A 16849-nucleotide genomic window follows, 5' to 3' on the forward strand; every position below is an offset into this window, starting at 1 on the left:
AGTACATTATTGACCTTAATAATTAATAATTTGAGGGAATACAAATGCTTTGCATGTATCGAATTACAGCACGTAACAACTGACTACCTGAGTCGATATCACCGGGCAATTTCCAATAACGACCAACATCAGAAACTTCAAGAAAAACAAGATTCCATATCTTGGAATGTAGGGCGGAAGAATTCATTTATAATCCTGTTGCATCTTGCGCTAAACTCAAGAGGGCACAAGCCCTAGAACCCGAATCCGTTACAATAACAAAAGGACAGACATTGAAATATGGGCTATTTCGAAGTAGCAAATGTGAGATATAAAGTCGGAATTCTGAGTTGCTAAGTCGCAATTCTGAGATACCATAGCGGTTTTTTTTTTTTACTCCCTGGCGGAAACGGGCTTCCATAGAAATCCGGGTTGTGAATAACAACTGTCACTACACACGATTGAGTTCTTGAGGCTGGCACCTAAGACCACTCAGCCATCCTGACAAGCAGTGGATGATGCCCGTTACTTTGTCAAAGGATTATTAACTACTTTTCTTTTCTTATTATTACAGAGATTTCTACATTGCAAGACAATTGACGATTTAGATAAAGGTATATCGTGGCACGCAAACCAGGCACGGACGGGGTTTGAACCCGCGCTCTTCGGTTTACGAAACCGATGCCTTACCACTTGGCCACCGCACAGACAGTTTAGTTTTTTTTTCCCATCAAGGCTAATACATTTTGAAAAAAAAATCTGTGCGCAAATTGCAATGGCAGGAGAAGTAAAGAATATAGTTCTTCTGTGGAGCTGGCTTCAGACTCTGCTTATAGCGCCCGTCAAATAAAATAGATATTTTATTTTACATTACGAAATGTATCTCTGCAGTTTTAGAAAAGTTTTGAATGGTATATTTTATACAACGCACAAACCGTATTCTAATTGCAGACTGCAGATCTGTGCAGCAATCCTACTACATTTCACTGTGATTCTGAAATACGTCTAGCAAACATATTCAGGTTTCCTTGAACTTTAATAAAAAACTACTTCGCTTTCAATCTCTGGTGTTACTGTAAACTCGGACGTGATGTTCCGCAGATGTGCAGTGTGCCTTGTCTTATTCAAGTTTACTGGATTTGTGAAACGAAAATACAAACTGGACAGTTTCAGACACATGAAGACTCATAAATGTCACTACAAATGAGAAATTTGTAGTGTAAATCCGCCGGGCTGATTTACGTGTCTGACCATCTCTCTCCTCCCTCTTCGGCAGTGAGCACTATTTTTTCATTTTCTTCCCTTGTAGTTTCCTCGCTCTTTTACTGTCCCTTTCTCCCACGGAGAGACGGAAAACATGCCGAAATCGTTTTCACCCTGTGTTTGTGCAACGTCAGTGTGTGAAGGGAAAGTAATCTATGTGGCTCCAGTGGCGCACGGTACTTATACAGCAGTGCACAGCGGAGTCATGCCGAGGTTGTGAGTTCGAGCCTCACCTGGAGCAGTGTAGCTTGTCTTTAGCTACCGAAAGCAACCGTCCACTTTAGATACTGTTACTTATAGGTCGTCCTTAACACCTTATCTAACGGGATTGTAGCCTGTTAGGTGTTTGCTGGAGATCCAGTCTAAATTAACATCAAAGGAACAGGTAAAGGTTTATTCCGCGTCACACCCGAAGAAGGGTCCACGTTGTGTTTCCTTCTCCTTTCAGCATGGAATAAACCTATACTTTTTCCTTTGCAGCTGACGCAGGTCACTACTTAAATTCCCATCAGCTGTGGACCCCCAGCTGATCTCTACACAGACAGATGAGAGATATCTCATCTTCTTAGATGAGAGGTCTACTGGGACTAAGGGAGCACGATGGTGTACCGAAGACTTGAAAAAGCTCTCGCATTAGATTCTGTTTTTGTTGTTTCCCAGATTTGTTTTTAATGTTCTTTTTGTTTTGAAGTTGTTCCTTTAAGTATTTTTTTATTTTATTTTCTGTAGTCGTTAGACTACTACAGTGATTTACCTAGGTTCCCGGAAGGCTTCTCGCATCGTGGTTGTTGTGTTTTTGGGTTACAAGTATTTTTTTTCTATTGATAGGACCCCACGCATTACTGTGGGACTAGTTAACTTAAGTTCTTACATTGTACCTGAAATTACCACAAAAACTACTACTCTGTTTTTCTTTTTTTTAAATAAAGGCATAAATGATGTTTTTTTTTCTTGCAGCTGATTGGCAATGACCCTACAACGGGTCATTGCAACGAACGTGGCTGCTGAAATTTGTCAGCAGCTCCATACTAAACCTGTTCTCAATTGCAACAAACCTAAAATAACATATGCTGCCCATTAGATGTTACCGATGTAGGAGACTAACTTAAACCACCTCTTCACAGGGTTTATGTAGTTCAGTAGAGGAACAGTCGATCGCATTTGAACTGTTCTGAATGTAGTGGAAATAATATAGTCACAAAGTAACGAACATACGCACCACTCGCTTGAAATATTTACTGTAGCTAAAATTGTTTTCTAGACACCACAACTATTCACAATGAATTTGATGAATACATGTCTTTATTAATAAAAGTGTAATTTATTAATAATTAAGATTAATGTATATCTTTATTAGTAGCTGTATTACCGGTAATGCATGTACAGTCCTTAATATGGGATAGTGAACTTTCAGGTATCCTTTGGAGGTAAGAAAACTGAAATGAAGGAAATACATATTTAAAGGGGGTGTAAGTCTTAAATGTGTTCTGTTACATCTGGGTGTTAACTGAATAGATTGTATTACTTATTGTGATTTGACACATGTCTCTCTCAGGAGACAGCAGAAAAATTGGGGAATTTGCAGGTACAGAAAATAACTTGAACTGAACAGGCAAATGTAAGGTTATGTTAAAGAAAAATAAACTTTGTCACCTTTTTCAACATGATTATTTAAGACAGTTTATCGGAACCGTATCTCTCCTCGATTCTGTGACTGTGGTCCAACAGTAACGGTGGTGAAACAAGCAGAATGTGCGGAAAGAATTGGAGACGTAACGGGAGACTCATCCAGTCGATAGAAGGGTTGTGTACGCTGAGAAGTGTAGTTTAAAAGCTTAACGAGCCAGGGAAGAGTCAAACCTGCAATCTTCTGAGCCAAAGTCAAACACATTATCCATTGCACCACTGGCTCTGATACCCTAAAGCCACCACTGTGAGCTTTGTGCTGCTATTAGTAATACTGTAGCACTCCGGTGTTCACAACAGCCCCCCACCACCAGGAACTCAAACCCAGGCTTCCTGCATCACTCAACAGGGACCTAGCCTGTTGAGCTAAAGAGCAATCTCCCTTCAGTCCTGCGGCTGTGGCCCTGCTATTACAGGGAAGGGCAGTGACATCACCGCTCTGGTAAGCCGGCTCTTACACACTCAATGGTGGCCGTATGCGTTACACTCTCCCCCGCTTAACTCACCAACCTCAGCAAAGGGCTATCCCATCCCACTGCTGACATCAATGTAACGCTCCAGGGTTCACATGGGCATCCTCGCCACTGCCACATCAGGTCAGTCCCCCACCGTCAGGGACTCAAACCCAGACCTCTGGCATCACTCAACAGGAACCCAGCCTGTTGAACTAAAGGGAGACCGTCCCTAAGCTCAAGCGGCTGGGTCCCTGTTGAGCTATGGTGGCGGTCGCAGGTTTGAGTCCCCGACGGTGGGGGGCTGACTTAAGTGGCAATGGCAAGGATGCCCACCTGAACCCCCAACCATTACAATACTATACATCGCTCCAGTCCAAATTTTCTCAATTAGATTCACGTGTTTTCTACTTGTATTTAGCTACTAGGTCTTTCGTTTGGTCTGTTTTAAAAATAGCATCTCAAACGATTTTATGTGTCATGCTGAAATTCACACACGGGGGATGTCACATGAAAGACAATCACAGATAAGATGTTGCATTTAAAAAGAAATCCAGAGTGGCAGTAGAAAACAAAGCCTTATACACGAGATGCAAGTGCTCTACCACTGAACTAAACTGATAGGCACTTTTGCCTGCAGCTCTTTAATTGAGTTAGGGAGAGTGAAGGGTCTACACAGTGTACAATTTAAAGGTTGAAGCAAGACAACCTGATGCGAGGAGAATTCACAAAACGAGCCTCTGCTTTAGCGTTTACTGAGCATTCAATGAACGTTTAAGTGAAAGACAAATTCACTATTTTCCCCTTTTGTTTAAAGAACACTTTTATCACGTTCTGCACTCCCGGTGTTTAACGGTGTTCTTTTCTACACTCCTGATTTGAGGATCCCCAGCTAAAATATTTTTTAAATACAACAAAATTCCAATATATTGAATAGTATTTATGTTTATATTTATATTCACTCGTGCCAAAAGCTTGTGTTCTCTGCATATATCAGGATGTGGAAAGAGGCCCAATCACATCTGGAGTAGATAGTATTTAGGTCAAAGCTAATTGAAAGTGCATCTCTGGGTGTGTTTGAATTACCTACGTGTTTGACTGAAGGACAAGCTCACGGTGCCATAAAAATTGACACTCGTCATCTTTTCTTCTACATTCACAGGTTTTACGCTAAAGACAAAAACATTTTTTTTGTCGTTTTCATGCCAGCTGGCACTAATTATTCTGCACTGACAGGGAAGATTAGTATTTTATCTATCACAATATGTGTGGAATTTGTTTTTAAAAAAGTTGTTCCAGAAATGAACACTTCCATTAAAGTTAAGGCAGACACCTGTTGCTGTCCACAACGACCAACTCTGCATGGCAAGAGAGGAAGAAAAGCACTGTGGTGATTTGAACCCAGAAACTTATTTACTAGACATGCACGTTAACCAGCTAAGCCACAGCACCAACAGAACGCTCTCCTTTTACAGCCTCTTAGACACACCGCTCTGAGATACCTGTGTTCTGTGTGCGCTGAGCCTGCTCGCTGAGCAAGTGTTGAGAAATGGCTTTTATCTGGTAATTTCAAGTCCAAGGAGCTCAATATGCTTTTTATGTTTGACATCTTCAAGGAAAATGGTGAAATTGCAGGTGGAACAGGAAAATGATCCTTGAGTAGAGGAAAGACGACCATCTTGAGCACTAACTCATGTCAGGAGGCTAACTTCTGGGATGAGGTGGTGGAGTGGTAAGGCCATGGACTACTAATCCATTGTGCTCTGCACATGTGGGTGTGAATCCCATCCTTGTGAAGTTCAGCAGTTGACAGATGTGCCTTTTTAAACTGGGTGTGCTTTCGTTTCGTCTTTCGCTCCTGTACTACAGCAGTAATATTTCTAGATGTGCATGAACATGGTATAGTAGGCTGACGGCAGGAACACGTGGCCCACAAGCAGTGACAGTATCAGAGGTGTCTGCAGTGTGTTGGTTTGTGAGCACTAATAAAATAACTTGCCGTGGGAGCACGTGTGCCTGCATTAATACAGCTCCATTGAGCAGAAAAAGCAACACAAACACCGACTTGTCAACAGGAAGTTTCCGTAGCTGAAAACACAGCCATTGTGCTCCAGGTGAAGCTTGTGTCGCAGGATGTGGGTCATTGAAGCAGTCACAGGCTGGGATTGATTGGGTTATGTTGATTTGTGTTACAGGGTGTGGGTCATTGAGGCAGTAACAGGCTGTGATTGATTAGGTTATGTTGATTTCCAGGATGGTGTCAATGTTGCCTCTCACTCAAGGGGGTGACTGCAGTTGTCCCAATTAATACAGGAACAGTCAGTAAAAACAGTCAAACCCAAGTCGTTCAGGGAGCAATAAGGTATCGAGACTTGGAGGTGTGAGGAGTCGCTGAGCCAGTTTTAGCCAGACCAAGGGGTGAACTGATAAGGTTCCATGACACCTAGCTCAGCACTCCCACAACCATCAAACAACACAAGCTTCCTCCTGGAAAAATACTGGGCAGACCTGATTCTGACAGGGACAGTGGAAACCCCCCTGAAAGGGATTGGCTAAGGAGAGGGATAAAAAGACCTGAGACAGAACAGAGGGGGCTCCCGATTCCCACTGGACCCTGGAGACGACACAGGCAGCACAAGGGAAGCTGCAGAGTGCAAGACCCCGGAGGAACTCTGCAGAGACTTCTAATACCTGGAGGCAAGGATCTACTGGTTCAGTAACTGATGACAACGAGAGACATTGGCATTGAAACAGATCTACTGTACAGAGACTTTTAACACCTGAAGGTGAGGAACAAGGAAACTGGCACAGTTAGCCAGTTCAAACTGAGAAGAATGTAATACAGTCGCAGATGATTTCTATTGTTACCTGAACAGAGACTGGGGAAATAGGACTGGGTGATACCCCTCTCCTCAAAGTGGGCCATCAGAGACTACAGGTACTAAGTAGAGACGTTTGAGTGACCTCTCTTTAGTATTTTACAGGAAAGACTGCTGCCCCTCTGTATTCATTTTGACCCTGGGAAGGACCTTTTGCTTCTGTGAATTCTGTTTTCGTAGTGTTTTTGGGTGACAGTGAATGTGAATGTAGTTGGAAAATAAAAAGGGCACTTATACAATACAAATGCTTGTCGCTGGTCTGTGTGTGCATTGGTGATTCTGGGAGACAAACAGAGCCTGTGGTAATGTAGAGGGGCCCTAGCACCCCGTTTGTATTGCTAGGTGGTGTAGATGTACACGAAGCAGGAACATCCCTCGCCCTTGGGTTCACCTTACTGTGACACCTTCTTCATCTATGTTTTTTGAGTGCACTGCAAATGATCTTAGTATCGAAATGCCGTCCCACATAACCGATCCAAACAAGCTAATTTACAGAGGAGCACTGCCGGAGCTTATCGTTGGCAAACTGAAGAGCAGGCCGACCTCTTCTGTGACTCTTGAACACTAAATCTCAAGGTTGTGAATTCAAGCTCCACGCTGGCGGGAAATTCCATAGGTAATGATCACATTTTCTTGCATGCTAATCAAAAGAAATATTAAGAAACTTTTCCCGATACCAGTTTTTTAGAAAAGTAAAGGCACACGGCACATGTGTGCCACATCACGTCCGAGTTTAGTGACAACTACCTCAGAGATTGTAAGCTGGGTAGTTTCAGATTAGATCACTTTTTTTATCAAAGGTTCAAACAAACCCGAATACTTTTGCAAGTGACATTTCAGAATCCTAGTCAAATCCAGTACGATTGCTGGATCCTTCGAATTCGACTGAACTATAGCACAGATCTGCAGTCCACCATTAGAATACTGTGGGTGTGTTGTATAAGCCATACTGCCCAAAATAGTTCTAAAACGGGAGATGCATCCTCATTTAGGAATGTGGTATAAAGTGAAATGGTCTGGGAAGAGTCCTACGTTTGAACAGTTCAAAATAGACGTAAAGGGGTATTTACGGACTCTTTCGAAATGTAAGAACAAGCTGTGCGGACCTTATCTTTATTAACGTCGTGTAAACGTTTTTCATAGAGTGTAATTGTATTATAGCATGTGCCCCTGACGATTTTCTTGATACGTTATATGTGCTCTTGTTTGTATTGTATGTAGTTTTGTTGTTCAAATAAAACGTAAAAGACACAACTTTCCGGATGCGGCTGCTGTAAAAATAAAATGACATCAAGGGCACGCAGAGGTCTGAAGCCTGTTTCATTTAAGAACTATATCCAGAGGTGTTAAAGAAGTCGAGATCTCACTACGAGAATGGCAGCATCTCAAAAAAAGCAGGTGCAGTTCGTTACACAGTCGTAATGCCACTAAGTCGGACCAGAAGAGCGAAAGCCACCTGGCTTTCTCTGAGCAAGTAATGTGACAAAGAGACACAGTACAGTGGTAACCGACCCTCTTCCAACTGACTTCAAAAGGGAGGGAGCTGCTTTTTGGCAGTCTCTCGAGAAACTAAGCAAAGTGTTTAAAGATACTTTGTCAGCTTGACATCAAGGCAGAAAACAAAAACTTTCTTGCGTCCACTCAAACCAAATGCGGTTTGCCACCTTTTGCGTTATGCAGGGAATGACGTCTGCCGAGATCACTTTTGAGTCAATGCAAATCGTAGTGTGCCCTCCATTATAATGTTGGTTGTGCTGGCGTGCTGCTTCTGTCTGTGAAACTTTATCCAATCAAGGCATTTAATGTTTTTTTTTAATAATTGAAAAAAAATGTACTATTTCTTTTCTTAAATATTGATGGTTTAAAAACGTATTTAATGTGAAACGGTCATTGTGACTGTAAAACGGTTAAAATGTTAGTGAAGAAATCAGTCATCTGAGGAAAGGTGAATTGTGGGAGCCTCTTGACTCCCCGTGTCGTGCTGTGTTTCTCTCTCTTTCTACTTGGAGTGGTGCCGTCGCTTCTGGATAAAGTCTGTCGTGGGTCATTCCGGACAAGTCAGGTATGACTGTGCTTCACCACAAGAAGAGACACCTCACTTGCGAGGATCCCAACAGTATATTTCCCCTTTCAGAGCCCATGGGAGTGAATTTCATACACAATTAAAAAAGCCTAATTTTATTTAGAGGCTTCAGACACTTTTTTAATTAAAAAAGTGACCTGAAAAGCTTTAGCTTTCAGGTTTGCTAGAACCTGTAATAATAAAGTGGTCTCAAACTTTCATTGTCTGATGTAGCTGTCTCTAAAGTTGGCCATGATGTTTTGGAGATGCTGAGATATTGAGAAGAACTCAATTACATGGTGAGAAGTCTGGGTTCAGCACCAGCAGATGGTGAAAAACTCTTAGCTGACCCCAACCTAATTTGAACCCGCAACTTTCTGATCTAGAATCAACTACACTACCACTGTGCCACACCCTATAGTCTTCTTTAGCTCCCCAAAGGAGAAAAATCAGTGTCCCAAAAAAAGTGCTTCCCGAAATGTGTTTAACAGAAAGGAAAATGTAGACAGGCTTCCATTTCTGCATTAAGAACTGTTTGTGCTGTCCTGTAATTGAGGAAATATACCACCTAAATCAGCAAAGAGTTCTACGTTTGAATAGTTCTAAATAGATGTAAATGGATATTTACAGACTCTTTCGAAATGTAGGAACATGAAAGCTGTGTGGACCTTGTTTTTATTTACTTTGTTTAACCTTTTTTTCCATAAAGTCTGATTGTATTATTTATGTGCCCCTCACAAGTCTATTAATACGTTTAATGTGCTCTTGTTTATATTGAATCTATTTTGTTGTTCAAATAAAAAGTAAAACAAAAAAAAATTCCGGATGGGTGCTGCTATAGAAATAAAACAACATCAAGGGTGCTGTACGCAGAGGTCTGTAGCCTGCTCCACAGAAGAACTTTATCCAGAGGTGTTTAAGAATTCGAGATCTCACCATGAGAGGGGAAGCATCTCAGAAAAAGCAGGTGCAGTCGGTTCCATAGTCATAACGCCACTGTCGGACAAGAGCAAAAGCCACCCGGCTTCCTCCGGGCAAGTAATGAGACAAAGAGACAGGACACAGTGGTTAGTGTGGCTGAGGGGTCTAAGGTGCTGGATTAAGGCTCCAGTCTTGTTGGAGGTGTGTGTTTGAATCCCACTGCTGCTAAGAGTTTTTGTGTTACAACCACCAAGTGGAGCAATGTGTTAAAAGCTACTTTATCAGCTTAACATCAAAGCAGGGAGAAAAAAGTGTTTCTTCTTTTCAACACAAATTCTTTTTTCCACCTTCAGCAGGGAAGTTTGTCTACCAAGATCACTTTTGAGTCAGTGCAAATCACAGTGCGCCCTCAATTTTAATGTTGGTTGTGCTCCTTTTATCTGTGAAACGTTAATGTTCTGCATTTTCAAGTCGAGTCATCCTCAGGGGTAGAGCTGATTAAGTCTTTCCGCATAGCGCTCCATCAGAAATAACTTGTCTAAGCTCAAAAGAGATTGTGGGTTTCACTTCAAGCAATCACAAAGCATACCTGGTTGGTTACAAAGCTGAACGTTTTTCCATTTTCTGCTAGAGTATCCACTGGCTTGCCTTTATCAGATGTCTTGGAAAGATAAGCTGTGCTTCGTCTCAGGAAAAATCATCAGTAATTTTATTCTGTGCATATGGCCGTTATTTAAAGTATATAAAAATCACGAGTTCATAGATTTATCCAAATATCAACAGCACCTTGTAAACCTGTCATAAGAATTCCTTCAATCCAATAGTTTCACTCCAGGGAAAAGGCAGGGAAACATAGCGAATTCTTATTTAAAGACAACATCTGTATTGGATTGCATGTAAGCAGGCACCACTCAGAATTCCTAATATGATTTTGAATTCAGTTTTGCAGTGCTTTAGTGCTTTACTACTTTCAGAGAGTCCTTTATTGACCTTGCTGAAGCAGAGAAGCGACATAATCACAATTGTGACCAGTTTTTCTGCTGTTTCTGGTTAATAATGATTATTATTTTGAATTTTGATTAGTATTTTTCGTAGCGTTCTTCCTCAGCTTTTAAGATATTTGGTGAGCAAGAACCACTGAGAACGAGTCTAAATAAATCAAGAACTTATATGGTACTGCTGTCCTGTGTACAACTGCTTCGTCCTAATTGAGCTTTTCAGTGTTGAAGAAGACGTTTCCAATTTCAATTGCTGGTTTCAGAGGATGTGCTACAAGATCACAGATTCATTTGAAAAGATTTGGCTGGGATTCAAACCTGGCTCAATTGCATGAAGGCACCTATACTCAGCAACGAGAGGAAAGGAGAAGGGGCCAGAGGTAGTGTGGCTGAATGGTCTAATATGCTGGATTTTTAGGCTCCACTCTCTCAGGGGCGTGGGTTTAAATCAAACTACTGCCCAATGTTTTAAGACCTTACTTCCTGAGATTTGTAATATGGTCAGTAAAAGCACTTTATGTAAGTATCTCTTATGTCAGCGCTACAAGTCACTTACTGCTCCACAGGACCGGGGTTCAATCCCTGGCATCTTCAGGTGTTTTATATTACTGTACTCACATCGCAATCTTCTGTTGAGTGAGAACTCTTTGCTCGTGTTCATAGAGAGCCAGGTTTACATTTTGAATCTCACCTGGGATTTCCTGAGAGATCATTCAGCGAGCGAGTCCTCCCTCTGGACTCCGCACTGAGCTGAAAGCTGCACGAATTCCTCACTGCGTGTCCTGTACTATTACAGGTGATCCAGCGTAAATGTGCAGCACAGTGATATGAACACCTTGAACTTTTTCTGTATGTGAAGGAAAATGCAAAAGAGCATGTAAAGTATTGATCATATAAAATATCAATGGTACAACTCGAGAAAAAACTGAAGCACAAAACAACGACTTTTGATGATTACAAGAGATTCAAGAAACACAACCGTCCACAGATGGGTTCGGATCCTGAACGCATAAGTCAAAAGAACAAAAGCAAAGTAAACTCTCTTCATTGTCTTATAGTTTATGTAATAAAACAATTTTTTTCTTTCTTTATAATTTCTTACTGTTGATAGACAATTTATTGAATTTTAACAGAATCACAACAACAAACATTTGGGGTTAAACTGTTATTCACATACTCTAAAAAAGAAAAATGTTAGTGTCTTCCAGTGTGTGAGCCAATTTCTAAAAAAATTAAAAAATAAGTTATAGAAATTGAATTGTTCTACTTTTTAGGCTTGCATAGTCTTATTCATATTTCAGTTAAGCCTTTTCTTCTGTAGTAATTTCATTTGATATTAAAATTAGTCCTGATTTACAAGAATTTTGTAATAAGTTTCAGTTTAGGAAAATCGTGCCCAGAAGCTACCAAAACTGGTAATGTTCACATAATGTGTAATGCCAAAGCAGCAGTTGGGGTGGGAAACAAAAGGCACTTCTTGGTATGAATCCTAAAACTTCATAGATGGCGTTCTAGGACTTCTCGCTTCAGATAAAGCTGTCAATACATCATAGATTTCTACTCAATCAATATCTGCAGAGTTATCACTACCGAACGCTAAATATAGATCCTGGCAATAATTCATGAGTTGTTCGTTAGAAAATTGTTTATGGTTTTTTTTAAACATATTTTCAATCACCAGACAAAAAGTCGAAAGTTTCAATTTCATGCAACTGATGAAATCTCTCTTCGATGGAAGTTATAAGTACAGTACATCCAAAATACTGCGGAATCAATCAGATTTACATGTTTCTTGTGGATCCAGAAGATCATTTTGAGACTCAAAACATGCCTGTCTTTTCTTTTTTCAAGGACGAAGGAGTAGCAGCAGTAGTAGAAGTTATGGCAAGAACGTGTTTAGAGTTCAGCACTTCTCATTTCTAATGCAGAGCCATCGAAAAGCACCGCCAGTGATAAAAGAAATTGCAGAATTGGTCTGTTCATGGTGCCTACACGCTTTGAATTGCTGGCATTTTCTGCAAGCGTTCCTTTTTGAGGGTTCATGAAATTCCTCACATTTGAGCCAACACTAAAATATTTCATTCGGGGTCGCCTAATTCATAGTGCAAACCGAATCTACAGGGGAATGCTGTGGCACATGAAGCCGTTTGTTATTCTGTTGTGAGGTGTGAGGGGCGGAATGCAAATCGAGTTGGTGAATAGAAAATGAAACAGGAGTCACTTCTTGAGCTACAAATTCCAAAAAGTATGAAAACCTGTGCATTTTAACAGTGCAGAATACTCACAAACTGCACTGAGTTGCTTGCTTTCTTCTGCTGCTTTTATATTTCAGTCATTCACTGTCAGCTAGCACTGGAACAATTCAAGAGAGGTAAAAACGGAAGCTGTCAGGAGTGGGATTTGAACCCACGCCTCCATTTGGAGACCAGAACACCCAAGCCAGCTGGAAAGACACATGTCCTTGAGTCTGGCGCCTTAGACCACTCGGCCACCCTGACAAGCAAAAGCAAGTGGTGTGCTGAATGCACCAGTAGTTGACTAAAATGAGTTTCTTCCCTGAAATTATTTGCTTGCGAAGACCCAAGTTGCCTTGAATGGATCTTGGAAATCAAATATACGGATGGATTGTTATTCGGTTGTGAGTTTTGAGGGGCGTATTATAAATTGAGTTGGTGAAAAGGCGCTTTTTGTTAGTCTGTCGGGAGGCTGCACAAGGTGTTTAGAGGGAGAACTTCTAAAAGGCAGGCTCTCTATGTTTAACATCAAGAAAGATTTTTTTTTCTCAATGGAAATGCTCTTTGGCGCTTTCAGCTTTACGTAGGGAACAACGTCGGCCGAGACCACTTTTGAGCCAGTGCAAATGGTAATGTGCCACCAAGTACATTTAATATTGGCTGTGGTAGCGAGCTGCTTTTGTTTGTGAAGCTTTTACTTCTTTAAGCTGAATCATCGGCAGGAGTAGCTTATTAAATCTTTGCTCATTGCGCTCCATCAGAAATACCTTGTCCATGTTCAAAAGAGATCAGGGGATTTACTTCATGCTTTCACATGGCATACCTTACACGAAAGATTTAAATGGGGAATTGATTGTGCTTCTTGATGTTGTTCCTGTGGTTGCCTTGGTTACAATGGTGAACGTTCTTCCACGTTCTGCTAGAGTATCCACTGGGTGGGCTTTATCAATTGGCTCGGATAGGTCATCAGTGCTCCGTCTCCAGAATAATCAGCACTGTCTTTTCTCTGTGCGCATGACCGTCTTTTAAAACATATAAAATCACGAGTTCATTGATTTCTCCAAATAACAACAATACATTTTAACCCTTCAATCCAATAGTTTTACTCCAAGTAAAAAGCAGCGCAATATATAGAGAGATGACATTCAAAGATTTCAACGTTCTTATTGGATTGCCTGTATGCAGATATCGCTCAGAATTGCTAATATGATTTTAATTCAGTTTTTCTCTACTACTTTCAGAGTCTTTTATTGACCTTGCTGAAGCAGAGAAGTGACATAATCACAAATGCAACCAGTTGTGCAGCTGTTTCTGGTTAATAATGATTAATGCGAAAAAAAAAACCCAGCTCCTTGCATTAAGAGTCCTCCCTCTGGATTCCTCTGAAAGCTGCGCGAATTACTCACTGTGTGTCCTGTACTGTGTAGCACAGTGACAAGAACACCTTGAGTTTTTTTCCGTATGTGAAGGAAAATGCAAAAGAGCATGAAAAGTATTGATGGTATAAAATATCCATGGTACAACTCGAGAAAGAACTGAAGGACAAAACAATGACATTTGATGATTACAAGAGAAACACAACCGTCCGAACATGGGCTTGGATCCTGACCACTTGCGTTAAAAGACAAAGCAAAGGATATAACCTGTAAATGTCTTCATGTCTTACAGTTTATGAAATAAGACAATTTCTTACTTTCTTGATAATTTCTTACTATTGATAGATGCTTTTTTAATTTTAACAGAATCACAATTACAAACAAATGGGGTTAAACTGTTAATCACATACTCTAACGAAGAGAAACGTTAGTGTCTTCCGGTGTGTGAGCCCATCTCTCAAAAAATAAAAAAATAAGTTCTATAAATTGAATTGTTCTATTTTTCAGGCTTGCATAGTCTTATTCATATTTCAGTTAAGCCTTTTCCTCTGTAGTAATTTCATTTGATATTAAAATTAGTCCTGATTTACAATTTTTGGACATGGTTCATCTTAAAGAATTTTGTAATAAGTTTCAGTTTAGGAAAATCGTGCCCAGAAGCTACCAAAACTGGTAATGTTCACATAATGTGTAATGCAAAAGCAGCAGTTGGGGTGGGAAACAAAAGGCATTTCTTGGTATGAATCCTTAAACTTCATAGATGGCGTTCTAGGACCTTGCTTCAGATAAAGCTGTCCATACATCATAGATTTCTACTCAATCAATATCAGCAGTGTTATCACTACCGAACGCTAAATATAGATCCTGGCAATAATTCATGAGTTGTTTGTTAGAAAATTGTTTATGGTTTTTTTTAAACATATTTTCAATACCAGACAAAAAGTCGAAAGTTTCAATTTCATGCAACTGATGAAATCTCTCTTCGATGGAAGTTATAAGTACAGTACATCCAAAATACTGCGGAATCAATCAAATATACATGTTTCTTGTGGATCCAGAAGATCATTTTGAGACTCAAAACATGCCTGTCTTTTCTTTTTTCGAGGACGAAGGAGTAGCAGCAGGAGTAGCAGTAATGGCAAGAACGTGTTTAGAGTTCAGCACTTCTCATTTCTAATGCAGAGCCATCGACTCGGAAAGCACCGCCCGCGATAAAAGAAATTGCAGAATTGGTCTGTTCATGCTGCCTACACGCTTTGAATTGCTGGCATTTTCTGCAAGCGTTCCTTTTTGAGGGTTCATGAAATTCCTCACATTTGAGCCAACACTAAAATATTTCATTCGGGGTCGCCTAATTCATAGTGCAAACCGAATCTACAGGGGAATGCTGTGGCACATGAAGCCGTTTGTTATTCTGTTATTCTGTTATTCTGTGAGGTGTGAGGGGCGGAATGCAAATCGAGTTGGTGAATAGAAAATGAAACAGGAGTCACTTCTTGAGCTACGAATTCCAAAAAGTATGAAAACCTGTGCATTTTAACAGTGCAGAATACTCACAAATTGCACTGAGTTGCTTGCTTTCTTCTGCTGCTTTTATATTTCAGTCATTCACTGTCAGCTAGCACTGGAACAATTCAAGAGAGGTAAAAACAGAGGCTGTCAGGGGTGGGATTTGAACCCACACCTCCATTTGGAGACCAGAACACCCAAGCCAGCTGGAAAGACACATGTCCTTGAGTCTGGCGCCTTAGACCACTCGGCCACCCTGACAATCAAAAGCATGTGGTGTGCTGAATGCACCAGTAGTTGACTAAACTGAGTTTCTTCCCTGAAATTATTTGCTTGCGAAGACCCAAGTTGCCTTGAATGGATCTTGGAAATCAAATATACGGATGGATTGTTATTCGGTTGTGAGTTTTGAGGGGCGTATTATAAATTGAGCTGGTGAAAAGGCGTTTTTTGTTAGTCTGTCGGGAGGCTGCACAAGGTGTTTAGAGGGAGAACTTCTAAAGGGCAGGCTCTCTATGTTTAACATCAAGAAAGATTTTTTTTTCTCAATGGAAATGCTCTTTGGCGCTTTCAGCTTTACGTAGGGAACAACGTCGGCCGAGACCACTTTTGAGCCAGTGCAAATGGTAATGTGCCACCAAGTACATTTAATATTGGCTGTGGTAGCGAGCTGCTTTTGTTTGTGAAGCTTTTACTTCTTTAAGCTGAATCATCGGCAGGAGTAGCTTATTAAATCTTTGCTCATTGTGCTCCATCAGAAATACCTTGTCCATGTTCAAAAGAGATCAGGGGATTTACTTCATGCTTTCACATGGCATACCTTACACGAAAGATTTAAATGGGGAATTGATTGTGCTTCTTGATGTTGTTCCTGTGGTTGCCTTGGTTACAATGGTGAATGTTCTTCCACGTTCTGCTAGAGTATCCACTGGGTGGGCTTTATCAATTGGCTCGGATAGGTCATCAGTGCTCCGTCTCCAGAAAAATAATCAGCACTGTCTTTTTTCTGTGCGCATGACCGCCTTTTAAAACATATAAAATCACGAGTTCATTGATTTCTCCAAATAACAACAATACATTTTAACCCTTCAATCCAATAGTTTTACTCCAAGTGAAAAGCAGCGCAATATATAGAGAGATGATATTCAAAGATTTCAACGTTCTTGTTGGATTGCCTGTATGCAGATATCGCTCAGAATTGCTAATATGATTTTAATTCAGTTTTTCTCTACTACTTTCAGAGTCTTTTATTGACCTTGCTGAAGCAGAGAAGTGACATAATCACAAATGCGACCAGTTGTGCAGCTGTTTCTGGTTAATAATGATGAATGTGAAATAAAAAACAGCTCCTTGCACTAAAAGCAAGAGCAACCAACGCGCTCGCTTGTTGAGTTGGGTATTTTCCGAGCTACTCTTCCTTAGCTGTGTAGAGGTTTGATGGGTTTACTGAGACAATTATTCATTGTAGCAGTAATCACGAGGTGGTTCGC

The 16849-nt window shown here is 40.7% G+C and overlaps 3 non-coding genes across 3 annotated transcripts; all 3 read right to left on the reverse strand.

The window, feature by feature from the left end:
- Positions 1-614: 614 nt before the first annotated feature.
- Positions 615-686, reverse strand: trnat-cgu (transfer RNA threonine (anticodon CGU)). Its single transcript has one exon. It is a non-coding gene; the product is annotated as a tRNA-Thr (tRNA).
- An 11939-nt stretch (positions 687-12625) lies between these two features.
- On the reverse strand, positions 12626-12738 carry trnal-caa (transfer RNA leucine (anticodon CAA)). The gene is made up of 2 exons: positions 12701-12738; positions 12626-12671 (listed from the first exon to the last, which is right to left on the reverse strand). It is a non-coding gene; the product is annotated as a tRNA-Leu (tRNA).
- A 2769-nt stretch (positions 12739-15507) lies between these two features.
- Positions 15508-15620, reverse strand: trnal-caa (transfer RNA leucine (anticodon CAA)). Its single transcript has 2 exons — positions 15583-15620; positions 15508-15553 (listed from the first exon to the last, which is right to left on the reverse strand). It is a non-coding gene; the product is annotated as a tRNA-Leu (tRNA).
- Between the last annotated feature and the right edge of the window lie 1229 nt (positions 15621-16849).

This window comes from Lepisosteus oculatus, chromosome 14 (assembly GCF_040954835.1).
Source record: "Lepisosteus oculatus isolate fLepOcu1 chromosome 14, fLepOcu1.hap2, whole genome shotgun sequence".
NCBI lineage: Eukaryota > Metazoa > Chordata > Actinopteri > Semionotiformes > Lepisosteidae > Lepisosteus > Lepisosteus oculatus.